Raw genomic sequence first — 15,459 nt, 5'->3', positions numbered from 1 at the left:
CACTGCTCTACACTATCTTTAACGCCCATGCATGGGTCGGTGGGAGGAGTTTCTGGGGGCGGTGCAGGCGGGGAAGTGAATAGCTGCTCCAAATGACTTGCAAGGTGTCCCTTCTGGTGCTAGATTGGGTGGCCGATGTCGTCATCCTGTTGGTGAGGATCTTGCCAATCGAGAGTTCACACATACGACCAGAATTTTTGCACTCCCTTGCAACCAGGCTTGGTGATTGAAAGGAGCCAACAGTGATAGTATTTTGCAATTTTCTTCGCACAATCCCCTCCATGGCCTGTTTATGTTGGACGTATGACTGCCAGGCCTCCTGGCATTCGTTGGCGGGCAGTTCTCTGACAGCCCTGCAACGGTGCCTGTTTACTGCCTGGCACGCTTCGAAGGCCATCTGCACTTCTGTGTCCCATCATCCCTAGCGATGCACTCCACCAACGCACTCCAACTTCATGCTTCAACACATACTCTGTCTCATTTTCTTGATATATTCTTCATAGCTAGTAGGTTTTTTCAACTGCAGGTGCTCTTCAAATTCGTCTGCGACAGCCATGTAGGCAGCTGCTGACAGGCGGCATACTACTGGGGATTGTATTTCATTGCATGGCCTCTGCCACATGGAGGTAGATATGGTTATACGGATGTGGATGTGATCACTTTAGACGCTGAATTGTCCTACTTCGTCAATGTGCATCTCCCTGACTTGTGCCAGTCCCTGCGATGCGAGTGCATAGTCAGCGCATGTGTGGTTGGTCTTGGTGCACCAAGTAAACTTGCTCTCGCAGTTGGCACGAAGGTTCAGCATATCGAAGGACAAGTACTGAGCTAGCAGCAGCACAAGTTTGCCATAGTAATCATAAAAGCCATCAAGTTCCTGTATATGCCCATTGCAGTCACCCATTACCAGTACCTCTCTGCCCAACAATGCAAGTCTTTCACAATGCACCGTAAGATGCTGACATTAGAATCATGTTTATCACTGGCGCATGAATATTACACAACACCCACATGCACAGAAAGGTGGAGCAGGTTGCCAGACATCCATACACGTGTTCGGTTCAAGTGCAATCGAGTTTTGTGCAGGATGTTCCACTACGCCACAGCATATCTATTTGACCACCTTTTCAGTACGACTAAATGCTGGGTGAGTTGGCACATGGTGTGTGAAGAATTAAACCAGCAAACTAGATGCGTAAACTGAGACAGGAAGTGCACAGGACGATGCCGGACTATCAACTGACTAGGTGTGGTTTAGTGTGGCACTTTTCGCATTCGTGAGTGACCGCATTCGACACGGAGCATCTTTTGACCACTCACGAATGCGAAACGCGCTGAAAGGCATTAGTATCTGAAAAGGCATCACTAAAATATCACGGCCCTGAATCACGTTCTCCCTAGTGGCTGCAATTATATTTGCTGTCTCGACCCTTCGAAGGACGTTGTGAACTCCTGCATGCAAGATCACTACTGCCGGCTGTTGCACTCTGCTTTCCCATTGCAAGGAGGAAGCTGGCGCTCTGTACTCATTGTGAAATGCTTGGCAGGGTGAAATGTCACATGTTAGTTGTCTCCCAGTTCCCACTTGAGGGCCTGCACAATCTGCTTCACATTGCTGTCGCCCAGTAGAATCACTCTGCTTGTTCAGTCCGACTTGCTCATTTGGTGGCGTCTGTGGTTGGCTTTCTGAGTGCCTTTGGCTTGCGATGTGAAATGCTTGGTCACTGTTGAGGACAACTGTGACTGCTCGACGAGGGCAGTCTGTCGCACAATGCTTTTTGGAGCACCTGTGCCTTCAAATTTTTCTTTGTTATGCCTGACCGATAGCCACCACTTCTACGTTTATAGCCGTCTGTTGTCGAGATTTGTCGCTTTGGTGATCGGGTTTCTTAGCATTGCCAGGGCCGCTGGATGGTGCGCTGTTCAATTTGTCATCTCTTCAATCTTCATGGATCCTTTCTGCCATTGCAGCGGTGCAGTGTGAAAATTTTTATGACAGCTCGAGAAGTTGTGCCTCTTGTTGGTGTATGGTTGCTCTGAATGCTCCCAACTCTGTTTCCGCACCTCTCAGCTGAGTAAGCACCACTTCGAGTTTTATAGAGGCCTTGCAGACAAACGGGTCTGCCTCGTTGGCTGCCTGTGTGTCGTTGAAGCCAGCTCATCTTTGCATACCCACTTCCTGCAGTTGTCATATTGTACATGGGCCTCTGCAGAAGGTTTTCGGTTTGAACACTACCATTTTGATGCGCAAAACAGTCCAGAGTAGTGCAGCTAGCACCACCTCTTGATGATGATGCTGCTGCTGATGATGATGCTAGCGCCATCTATCATTGATAGTCTCACCTCCAGGTGTGCGTCTACAGGGGAGGTGCAAGTAAACCATAGAGTTTCTCATTATAACAACTAGAGGGAAATCTGGCACCACCGTCTATGGGAGTTTCTTAAGGGGGCACCGTGCCGTCATGGGAATGACGGTATATGTGTGTGCGAGGCTCGTGTTGGCTGGTGTTGTACGAGGCTTCGTCTAAAACATGGATATGGCTACACATATAACACGTTCTCAAAGTAAAATCTTCATAAAATGTTTCCATTCACGCATATTACATCTTTACTCACCTACAATGCATGACCAATCGAAAAAAAGCAAGAACAGATGACAAACTGTTTCAAAGCGAGCGCGAACCTTGTCGTCTGTCCTCCAACTTTAGCGGCCCGCTGATACTTTATACGTAACATATAATCCTACATGCAATAACAAGTTCTCATAGTTAAACAAAACATGTTTTTGCATAATAATAAAACCGAAACAGCTTTTCACATGCTGTTTTAGTTGAAAATGAATCATTGCGACAGACGGAACGGTGCTTGCCAAGCACGTCTTCATGGTGTCCTGTCTCTCCGAGAACGATGCCAATCCGAAGTCACAATATACCGGCATTCCCATGCATACCACAGCGCAGCAGCACCAGATTTCCCTCTAGGTAATGTAGTGAGAAACTCTATGGAGTAAACCAACAGTTAGGCATAGCTGTCAGCCGTCGTCATGGCAGCCCATTCAGCACCACAATGCGGAGAGGTCATAAGGCACGCATATTTCATTCATTCAAATTCAAGCTATATCGATGACTCTGGTGATTTCTCTAGTATATCAAAGCACTCGGTGGCTCAAATAAGCAAAGCAACCTTCATTTTACCAATTCTCAGGTGGCACATATGTGACACACACAGACCACCGCCACACACTTGGCACTCCTAGCAGTGCCAACTACCAGATAGTATAATAGACTTTTGGGGAGTTAAAACCATGGCTGGCACCGAACTGAAATGAATAACAAAACAAATGAACACAAAAGATTATAGGTCGATGAAGTTAGATGTTAGTTGTCTTTATAAAAATTGGAGGGACAGTCTGCAGAGGCAGGAGAAATGGTGGCAGAAAAGCAGAAACAATAAATTAAAAAAAAAAAACACTGAAATGAGTGCAGTCGTTCACGTTCCACACACCACGTGACGGTGCCTCCCGCACGGTTTCTCATAATTTTCGTGATTCTAACTCGGCTTTACGGTGCTTCCAGCAAGTGGCCGGTGCATGCATGGCCACTCCTGGCTGTCGTCATGCTGCTGTTGCAATGGCCAGGGTGGTGGTATTTAGAGTGTACTGAGAAGGCAAGGAAACCCCATTACTATACAACAGTGGTCGCGGGAGAACAGGATAAGCTTAAGTTCAAGGTACGGTACAGTATGTTGCTGCTATTTCTGAAAAATAAACGCCATGCAAATTTGTCAAGTGGGCAACTTGCGCAGGGCGTGCAGAAACAGAGCCGCATTAATGACCTCTCTGCATTGTGGCGCACCGCAGGGTCCAGGAGACACTACGCAAGCGGTCGACCGTCAAATCAACACTTCTGTGCCCGCTGTTTTAGCTTTGCAGCTATGGCATTGCTAGAAGTCCTGGATTTGATCCCAATCGTGGCAGCCGCACTTTGACGGGGGCAAAATAGAAAATGCACGTGCACTTAGGGACATGTTAAAGAACATCATGCTGTCAAAATTAATCTGGAGTCTGCCACTATGGCTTGCCTCATAATCCGAGCGTGGTTTTGGCACGTACAGCCTCATAATCCAATTTAAGTTTAATACTTCCGCCACAGTGCAATGTGCCATGTGAGGAAATGACAACACTCAACCCTCTCAGAGGTTATAAAATATGGCACACAATAGCGCCTCAAGCAAACGCCTTTCCATGTGTGTTTTGTGTAGTACACAGACAAACAGCAGTGGTGCACGCAAGGTAACGTTCAACATCAACTCACCACATTTGTGTTAGCCTAAATGTTGAAGAAATTAAACTTTAGCCGTCAGCATCACTACTAATTATTGTCAATCAAAGCATCCAGCACAGGAAGCTTTGCTTACATCGATTCCCACAGTGCATAAGATCTGCATAATTTTTTCAAATATTTTCAGTGTAAATGCACTTAATATTTCATTTTTTAGTGTCTTTGAAGAGGCCATGACATTGTCATCCAACTATTCTCAGTTCATCATTGTAACTGAGAGCAGAGGGGCCAATATGTGTACATGCAGAGAGAGAGAGAGAGAGAGAGAGAGAGAGAGAGAGAGAGAGAGAGAGAGAGAGAGGGCCTCATTGCACATTTTTACCCAAGGTTTCAGTTTGAAAGACCTGCTTTTAAGTCCCTGCTACTGACAGCTACTGCCATTTTGGCATAGCGTGTGTGACATCAAGAAATGCAGGGCCACTGCTCATGGCAATCACGTGTATGCCATGCCGGATCTACTTGCTCAGTACACTCTGACACCCAGTGGCAGAGCGGGGCGTCACTAGGTCCTTCAGTACTTTTAGTGTTCTCATGAAACATGTTACTATAGTAATCACCTGTTTGCTTGGTTAGTTAATCAGTTGGGTGACTTGGTTAGTTTGAAACGCAGGTATTTTTATGCACATTTACATAAAAGTGCAAGGGAACTTGCTCTGTAGTCAGTTTCTAAAGATGGAGTAGTCAAAGTGTACAGTTTGAATTATGGATTAAGCCGCTGTTCCAAACACAGTTGAACCTGGAAATGAAACAAGGCATTGTAGTTGTTTCAAAATTGTTTGCATTTTAGTTTCAGAACGCTGCACAGAAACAGGGCAGCAATTTGCACATTGTGTTGACAATATTCATAGTCTGGTACCGGCAGTCAACCCTTATGGAATAGCGAGTGTACACACGGAATGCCGGTGGAGTCCGTTCGGCAACTGCTGCAGTCCACCTTCTACTTCCGCCAGCACTGCGGTGCGTCCACTGCGGATGCTATATGAAGCTCTTGCATATCGTTACACGGAAGGTTCATGACCAGATGAAAAGTGTTCAAGGACCCTGGCATCGCCATTGCATTGAGCCCCTTGTGTTACTCTTCAGTGTGCAAATATTGGCCACACAGAATGAACTTCATTTCGCCAGCTGTCAGTGTTGCCGGACCGTTGTACGGTTCAACCATGATATATAAAAAAAAGTTTACATATTTTCTACTGCACCGAATTTACTCAAGTTTTGCCAGCCTGCATACCGTTTAACTAGTGATGCATAAATCAAGTTAGAAAATTAGGTGTCGTGGGCTATACAGACAAAATGCATGCTTGCTATTCTGTCACGTCTTGTGGACCATACAAAGCCAATAGACAATAGAAAGCATAGGGGAAATTAATTGAATATTGAATTAATATGGGAAAGGAGGATAAAAGGGGATGCAAAAGCAACTTGCCGCTGGTGGGAGCTGAACCCATAACCTCTGCACAATGCGCATGATGCTCTAGTAATGGAGCTTCAGAAGCAGCTGCCTTCCCATCTACTTTCTTGACTATTTGTGCATGTGTACCAAATCTAGCATTTAAAGTGTTAGCCAGCACCGCTCATGACCATAGCAGCAGAATTTCTTCACTTGTAGTGAAGGAATTTTGTAGTTTTGGGTTCATTGTTTAAGGAGAATGTCCACCACTTCAGAACGTTACAATTCTTGAACATACATCTGCGCTGGTCTCGCCCCTACCTAATGTAGAACATTGATGGTGTATTGCATTTTATTATCATCGGTTGTTGCTGATAATTTTTTTATATGCCTGTTGTCGTCATAAATGCTTGAAAGTCTTGATTCATACTTTGCTTTTCACTTCAGCTATTAAATGAATATTCTGACAGCGGCACAGCAAATATGCATGCTTTCAGAGTCAATTTTTGGATCATACGTATATACCACACCTTCCTCACCATTCATTTTGAAGCATCTGCACAGCTATGAATGAATAAATGTTTTTATTGACAAAGAGTGGGCCTTGTGCCAGGGGTGTGCAAGTATTTGAGATTTCAAATATGAATTAAAATTTCTTATTCCAGAGAATTCGATTATCACTATTTGAAAAAATAATTGCTTTAGGTAGGGTTCAGCGCTGTTTCTACAAACAGGAAAAATGGGAAAACAAAAGTACTTTTTTTAAAATCAAACCTATTTGATAAAGTATAAGAGGTTTCACTAACCAAAAGAGGTCAGTGAAAGCAAATTTACCAGAAAGCTAAAACAGCAATTGGCCTGCAGCTGCAAACGTGTACATGCACTTGCCTGCCGCTGTAATAAAAGCTAGAAGCGTGGAGGGGATGCCACATAGAGGGGTTAGGGTACCCCTGGCCCATGCCTTTAATCTTGCTGCTGCCATTGTAGTGAATGAACTGGGCGAGTCCACTTAAGGTAGCTTGTAATTTTTTTCTGCATCATTTGTTGGAGCTCTGTATCTGCATTATGTTACATGCACTCACTCTTGATTATGGCATAGTCACATTGCCTTATGGCATTGTGCCCTTGCTATAGGCTCATTCTCTAAAACTTTGTTATTCTGTGCATTGGATGCAACTACTGCGCTGAAGAGCAGCATATGGATTCATACAGCATATTTCAGCATCACCATAATTAGCTATATTCACTGTAAAAAAAACTGTAACCATGATACAAAAAATTCTTCGAATAAATCTGTTGAAAGTTCATTCGAGAAATGTATTAACTGAAAAACATTTCATGTGAGAATAAAAATAGAGAAAAATTTGATGAATTGTGAGAAAAATAAAAAACGAAAATGCTTATCCCTGCATATAGGTCCATTATACTGCCCAGGCAGGTCTGTGAAAATGCTTGTCAACAGAGGTCTCCATGCCATGTTTTTTGATATCTGGTAATACAAAGCACAGACCTCTGCTAATTAATCTCTCGAGGCATGGATACCTTACTGTCTGAGCTTGACTGGATTGAGAATTTAGAATAATTTTTTGCATGGGAGGCATTGTTGCATGCACTGTACTTTACAAAGGAAGGAAAAAGCTGTGCTTACTGCTGAAGATGCTTCACGTGGCTCAAAAGAAAGCATAGATGCAGTTTTTCCAGGCTGCCGATTTCAAGTACAGCTTTGCGAGAAGCTGGGCTCTAGACTAAAAATGTTAAAAATCTTTATTCTTCAAGGTGTGTTGCTGAAAACTTCCACATATGTGTAATGTTATGACATTACACATATGTGGAACACACACATACACATATGTGTATCGAATATGACGTTAGTTTTTGTTTTACCTCCTTTGGTTCTAATTCAATGCAAGTTTCATCTAATTAACTTTATGGAAAGATTTGGAAAATATCAACTCCTCAGATTTCCCTAGATTTCACTAAACAGGGTATCACTGGCTTCTGTATGATTCAAGGGATGCAGTTAAACTAACCTTATTGCTCTGCCTCCCTCCCCTAGAATAAGAGTGTTGAGAGTTCGAAGTTAAGCTCCAGGTGAAAAAGTCTCACAACTCTTGTTCCATAATCCATGTCATTTGCAGCGTGGCCGAAGGTATGAGGCATGGACAGCACTAGCTTCTGTATAATTCAAGGGATGCAGTTAAGCCAACCTTATAGCTCTGCCTCCCCGTAGAACAAGAGTTGTGAGAGTTCGAAGTTAAGCTCCAGGTGAAAAAGTCTCGCAACTCTTGTTCCATACTTCATGTCATTTGCAGCGTGGCCGAAGGTACGAGCCATGGACAGGTAATATCCGCTTGCAGTGGAATATAGTTCCGGGCATAACTGTCCGATTATTGGACGGATTAGAAAGTTAAGTTTTTTCTCGGTACATATATGTTACAGCGATATGTGACGTGTTAGGATCTTTGCACATGCACATCGTGTATCGCGAATCACTGTGGCGATGAGTAGATGATGCGATGCGGATGAACACATCTCGAAAGGCATTCGGCCTTCCTTTTGGCTAAGGAGTCCTGCAGCTTCCACAGTGCTACAAAGGATTTGTCAAATGCAGCATAGAGTAGGCATAGGAATAAGGTTAGTGTTACTGTGTTCCTTTGATCATACAGAAGCCCGTGATAACCTTGTTTAGCAAGATTTGAGGAACTGATATTTTGCCAATCTTCGCTGTAAATAATTAAAGGAAACTTGCATAAAATTGTGACCGAAGGAGATAAACCATAACAGACTTTGTATTTGAAATAAGCACATAGCATTGCATATATTTACAATTTTTCTGCACCATACCTCAAACAATTAAGGTTTTAAAGAAGTTTTGATCTAGGGCGCAATTCTCTCCTGAAATGGCCCCTCACCAGGTTTGGCCATTTTTAACAAACAAGTGTAGCATATACATGATGCACTGACGATCGTGTAAGGAAAGTACGAGAGTCAGTTGAATGAAAACCACAAATGTATTTTTTTTTTAAATCTCCCTCCACACTGTGAAAGTGGATGACCAGCAAAGATGGTGTGAACGTTAGACAAATACCACCACCCTAACTGATGTTAGACGACATTACACAAGCAACATACAGGGTCCATTAGGAAAGTAATGTGCATTATTTTATGATGCAACTACCCATGGCAGCGCGGTAAAACCGGTCGGGAAATCTGGCGAGGGTTCTGCCCTACACACGTCCACATTTGCGGTACATGGGATAGTGACCAAGGATCTGCAACTGCGCAAGGTCCACACGAAGCTTGTGCCGAAAGTGTTGACGTAAGATCAGAAAGAACTTCGAGTTTTGCGCTGTCAAGAATAGTTGGATTTGATTCAGAATGAGCCGGACTTTCTTAACTAAGTTACGGTTGTTCCTGAAGATGTCTCTGTTAAGTTATTCGCAGACGACTGTGTTGTGTTTAAACAAATTTCATCAGAACATGACCACAGCTCAGTACAAAAAGCAGTTTGTGCCATTGAAGAGTGGTGTCTGAAATGGGCTATGGAACTTAATAGTGAAAAAACTCTTCTCTTATGTATAACTAGAAAAAAGTCTCCCAGTTTGCGTCCTTACTTTCTTCGCAGCAACATGATTTTGGAAGTTCAGAAGTATAAATATTTAGGTGTAACACTTCACAATAAGTTAAAATGGTCGGCTCACATTACTAATATTTCTGCAGCTGCATTTCGAAAGCTATGGGTTTTACGAAGAAAGCTAAAAACTGCCCCTGCACACATAAAAAAATTGGCTTACGTAACTTGTGTGTGGTCTTTACTTGCATATGCTTCAGTAGTGTGGGACCCATACACGAAAAAAGATATAATGATCCTTGAAAAAGTCAATAGGAAAGCGGTTAGGTTTATATACGGAAAATACAAAAGGGAAGACTCTCCCTCGCAGTTAATGATCTCAAATAACATTCATACACTAGAAACCCGCAGAAAGATTAATAGATTGATATTCTTGTTTAATAGTTTAACAGAAAAAAATAAGCTCCAGCTTGGAGAGTACATTAAGTGTCCTCTAGTGTGAAGGACTCGGAGCGTTCATGAGCATTCACTTGCTCCCCTTTTTGCCAAAATTAACAGTTTTAAATACAGTTTTTTCCCTAGAACAGTGCAAGATTGTAATTCATTACCGACATCTGTATTTTCCTCACAAAATTTTTCTGATGCGTTACAGTGTCTATTTACCTGATAATATGTATGTTTCATATCCGTGTGCTGCCAATATTGTATCATTTTATTCTTTTGGTTTATTCTTTTGATATCCGTGTGCTGCTAATATTCTATAAATTTTATTTTCTTGGTTATGTAACAATGTAAATTCATTCCTGCTTGGGCCAAGCAATGTCCTGCAGTATTCTGAAATAACCGACCGACCGACCGACCGACCGACTGACCGCTCCCGCCCCCGCTCCCGCCCCCGCTCCCGCCCCCGCCCCAAGAAAGTGCGAATGAGCAAGTCTTGAATTAAAATGATGCTCAGTGTCTTCCTTGGCGCCCGAGGAATTGTCCATTTTGAGTTTGTACCGCAGGGAGAAACTTTCACCTCAGCCTTTTACCTGGAGGTGTTCAAGAGATTGAAATGCCGGGTCGCGCGCATGAGGGCTGACATCAAAGACACAGTCAAGCTTCACCATGACAATGCCCCCAGCCATATGTCCATCATCGTTACCAACTTCCTGGCGCGGAGCAACACCCCGGTAGTCTCCCATCCCCCTTATAGTCACGACTTGGCTCTGTGCGACTTTTTTTGTTTCCCCCGCTGAAGATAGCGCTGAAAGGAAAGGAAAGCATTGGGAGGCCGGGAAAACATACAAAAGCATGTTACAGTGTTTCTGAGAGACGTTCCCGTCGAGGACTTTCAGGGTGCCTTCCAGGCGTGGCAGACACGTCTCCGCAAGTGTATTGATGCAGGGGGAGAGTATTTTGAAGAATTTGAACCATTTGTACAGGTCTGGTAAATAAATCTATTTTTCCCAGAATATGCGCATTACTTTCATAATGGACCCTGTACACCAAGCGCGCATGTGCAGAAGTGCAGCATACATCCTCATTCTGCTAGGCCGTCTGCCACGCACAACTGTATTATTGAACTAAATTAATGTTTAAAAGTAAATTGCGTCAGAAAATCTGTGAGATACAACTTACACACAAGCTGCAGACATGATAGCTTCAGAGTGTAATACGAGTATACGAGAAACATAATTCTGTTACGTTCAAACTGAAAGACAAAGCCCTTTTTCTGCTGCTGTTTGAGGTCCATCCTCATTCATCCTCATCCTTGTAGGCCCTCCGCCTGCAAATGCGTTATCGAAATAATTGAATTTCTCAAAGTAAAATGTCAGAAAATTCATAAAGTACGACTTACACCCCTTACTCATCTTGGTTTCAAGATGATGCCTTTTTCATCCCAACAGAGGGTCAGCATAACATTCCCTGTTGATGGCTGTGTTCGGAACTTCTTTGGTTTGGGTGATGAGGAGTGGTGCCATTCTTTACTTGCTCTCTTTATTTCTGGTTGGTGGTAGTGAACCCAGGTTTCGTCCCTGGTGTCAATTTTTGTTAGGAAGGCATCCCCTTCTTCAACGCACTGCAGAGAGAGAGAGAGAAAAAACTTTATTTTCATGTTGGGTGGTATGGTGGAAAGGCCCTCAGTCCGGAGCCTCGCTTGCGGCATTCTTCAGTGCAGCACTGATAAACGCCACAAGGTACCGTTGGTCGTTGGCGCTGCCTGCTTGTGTCAGCCACCCGGCATGGGGTTTAGGGGAAAGATTTGTAGGGGCGGGCAGGGGAGATGGGGGTGGTCCACAGGACCAGAGGATATGGGATGTGTTCGGGTGTTCGCCACAGTATCGGCAGGGGGGGGGGATCTTCAGGTAAGAGGCCGCGGATGAGGTGCATTCACGCTGGTGTATGGAGTGTTTTAGTCTGGGCCTGACGAATCAGTACACTCTGTTCACGGGTGAGCACTTTGCTGAGCTTGGGGAACTTGTGCCTTGCCTCTTGATATGGCTACAGAAGCAGGGGAGCCCACCTTTTCATCTGGGCTGGTCATGGAATGCAGGGTGCCTGGTTCAAAGTCTCGCAGGTGAACTGATTAGCTCTTTCATTTCCTGGCAGCCTGTCATGACCAGGTATCCAGATGATTTCCAAAGGACCCTGAAGGTGCTCTTGAATAAATGCCGAAATGTGGGCAGGGAGATCATTGTGCAAGTTTGCTGCAAGCCGCTATGGAGTCGGTAAATATGGTTCTTGGGTAGGCTGAGTTACTAGGGGGCATGTGTTTGATCGCGATTGCGATGGCTGTCAGTTCCGCTAAGGTCGGATCTGTCTCTGGGAGCACCTCTGTATGTACAGGGTCATCCACTCTTAGGGTGAACACGGCTCACTGTGGTCGTGCTCCGCGGGGCGCCAGTGCGTCCGGCGCAGCGGCGCATTGAAGTGAAGCGGTGCAGGCACAGACGGACCAAGGGGAGGTGCTTTGTGTCGTCTGCTACAGCGCTGGAGCGCGCCGCTCTGGCTTTGCTGCAAAGTACACTTCGCTAGACCCAGGTGACTGAGCGACCGAGGTGGCGTTGCTGGAAGGCGCACTTCACTAACTGGAGCATTTTCCAGCTGCTTCGGTCTACAGCTTGTGAACAGCCTGCTTAATATACATTAACAGAAACAAGTGTCTCACCACATGAATCATTTAGCATGTTATTTATAATTGATGAGGGTAAAAATGCAGTCATTTTTTCGCGCTCTTTATTAGGCTGGGGCCATTTTATTTTACTCTCACAGCACTTGGTGTAGCGCATACCGAGAAACCTATTAGGTGCGCTTCTTTGTTGGAGTCATCATTTGATGAGGGGGAGTCTAGCGTGCCGTTTCGCGCATGTCTTCATGCTAAAACGAATTTGCTTAATTGACCTAAGAAAGCAACTGAAACCCGCAATAAATTTCACAGAAAGTTAGAGAGCGATTGTTCAATCATGCATCATCATCTTTGCCATCGATTTTACCATTAAGGAGGGCAATAATATTACTTCGACAGCAACTAAGAAGTGACATCCACTACTTCTCGACTCTCTTATTGACGCGTTAATGTCGCTGGTAGGGGTGCATCGAGCACTTTATGCGATGTAAGAAAGTGCTCTCCCCGGCATAGCAACTGATTTAGCGGCAATTTTACTCCTCCTTTTCATCTTTCTACATACTGTAAAAAAAACAAAATTCATTTTTGTTGTCACAGTTTGGGTAAAATCACCAAAGCGGTGATTGGTGATCACCAAAGCACCATTCCTTTGATGGCTACCTGACGCGAGAAGTAACATTCTCATTTAGAGGAATCGTCGGTCAATTATGTGATTACATTGATTAGATGAAGTAAAACATGTGGCGCCGTAGTTTTTTTGGTCATTTTTTTCTCCTTGCACTCAATGCACGCCGCATGCGAGTGCTGTTTCTGTCCGTTTTGAATAGGCAATTGGAGTGGAAAATCTATAAGTTACATGTTTGTTTTTTAGCTTAAATTATGTCTTGCCGGGTAATTAAGTCATTATTCGCTTCTATTTCATTTCAGTACTTCCTAGGAATAGGTCATATGCATATTCTCACTAGCATATAAATATTTTTTAATCATGTGGTATACGTACCGAAGCGACACATGACCTCTGCGTTACGCCATATAGGGGGGCATCGGATAAATTTGGAGAAAAGGACGAATTGATTTCTTTTTTTTTTAGGCGTTAGGGGGAGGGGGGGCTGAGTGGGTAAAACCCAAATATGAATACGGCACGGGAACTTTTGCCGCGAACAAGCGATGCTGTTGCCGTCGTGGGGAAGTGGCCGGTCCGTGTGTTGGACGAACGCGGCCGCGATAATTAAACCGGCAGTCATGAGGCCAGCCCGGTGTCGTCTGCCGACAGCATGCCGTGGTTAGCAAACGGGCTCGACATTTGTAAAAGCCAAGCCCGGCCCAAGCCAGATTGCTGTGGTCGGGCCAGTCTGCTTTTTAACTGACCATGGGCGTTAGCCGGATCTACCGCCGAGGCCCCCCCCCTCTCCTTTTCTTTTTTTGCTTAGGTCATGCTACCCCATCTTAGCTTAATATGATGATGCGGTGCAGCCAACGGCTGCTCAAGTGAGTGACTGGCCGCTCACGAGTCAAAGATTCTGGTATGACTCGTCAAATCGAAAGACACCAGAGGTGTTTCCATTAAACGTATTACTGTCGACTTGCATGATGAATTGCATTTTGTTCGGTTGCTGGTTGCCATGGCACTTCAGCGATAAAAACGCTGTAACAGTACAGGATAATTTTATTTCCCCGGTGCACTTTCGTAAACTAGCCATGTCGTGGGTACCGGAAAAAGAAAGACGACGCAAGGTATATCTGTGCCTACAAAACTATTCTCAACGGGTTATATCTGAGATGACAAAAAGGCCATTGAAAACTGTGAATCGAATCGTCCAGGCTTACAAGAAGGATGGAAGAATTGCGGATGCTCCCCATAAAGCCCGACAAAGAGTGACCACTGAAGCTGAATACATGACCATTGTTGCGGCGGCTGCTGCAAACCCGACCTCCACCGTTCTGGAAATTAAGAACAGCCTCAGGCTGGGTGATGTCTCTGACACGACTATCAAGCGTTGCCTCTACGCCCCAGCCTAATAAAGAGCGCGAAAAAATGACTATTTTTACCCTCATCACTTATAAAAAACACGCTAAGTGATTTATGTGGTGAGAAGCTTGTTTCTGTTATTGTATATTGATTAAGCAGGCTGTTCACAAGCTGCAGACCGAACCAGCTGGAAAATGCTCCAGTTAGCGAAATGCGCCTTCCCGCAACGCTACCTCGGTCGCTCAGTCACCTGGGTCTAGCGAAGTGTACTTTACAGCAAAGCCAGAGCGGCGTGCTTCAGCACTGTAGCAGACGACGCGAAGCGCCTCCCCTTGGTTCGTCTGCGCCTGTGCCGCTTCGCTTCAATGCGCCGCCGTGCCGCACGCACTGGCGACCTGCGGAGCGCGGCCACAGTGAACCATGTTCACCCTAAGAGGGGACGACCCTGTACAGTTTGAAGGTCGTTAGTCACGACTGCTATAGCGGAGCCCCGTGCACCAATGCTAGCATCAGCGTAGAAGTATATGCCGTCAGGGTGTCTTGCCGTGTATTTCTTGAAGAAGGCAACTCGCTGGCGTCGCCTCTCCTTGCCTCGTTCTGGATTCGTGTAGCGTGGCAGTGGAGCTATGGTTAGGAGTTCGCATTGTTTCGGGGGTGGTGGGCGTGTGTTCACAAGGTGCGCAGCTTCTGGATGATGACCGATGCTATGGAGGATGTGCGTGCCTTGACACGCAACACACTGCAGAATTTGTTACATCAACACGTCACTGCACTCACGTGCACCTATACCTTTGAAGCCAAGTGACTTAGAGCAAGACTTCCCGCTTCTTTTTGTAGTAGGCACTGTTGAGATGGCTGACCTCCAACGTGCAGACAGTACATTGCTTCCCCTCATCCTACACCTCCAGGGAGGCCACGTTGTCCCATGGCCGATGTCATGAAGACTGACTTCTTACTGCCTCCGCAACAATGTTCTCTACAAAAGGAACTTCTAAAACAGCCCAGAAACATTCCTTCTCATCGTCCCAGTTTCATTGCGTGAAGTGTTGCAAGCTTGTCATGACGACTCGTGGGCCG

At 45.0% G+C, this 15,459-nt stretch overlaps 1 protein-coding gene across 4 annotated transcripts in view; it reads left to right on the top strand.

The window, feature by feature from the left end:
* LOC142589719 (uncharacterized) overlaps positions 1-15,459 on the top strand; it is a 161,790-nt gene that overhangs the window by 12,136 nt on the left and 134,195 nt on the right. The gene's annotated exons all lie outside the window — the stretch shown is intronic.

This window comes from Dermacentor variabilis, chromosome 1, assembly GCF_050947875.1.
Source record: "Dermacentor variabilis isolate Ectoservices chromosome 1, ASM5094787v1, whole genome shotgun sequence".
Taxonomy (NCBI): domain Eukaryota; kingdom Metazoa; phylum Arthropoda; class Arachnida; order Ixodida; family Ixodidae; genus Dermacentor; species Dermacentor variabilis.
The sequence above is the reverse complement of the archived record's forward strand: the minus strand, read 5'-3'. Positions and strand labels throughout refer to the sequence as shown.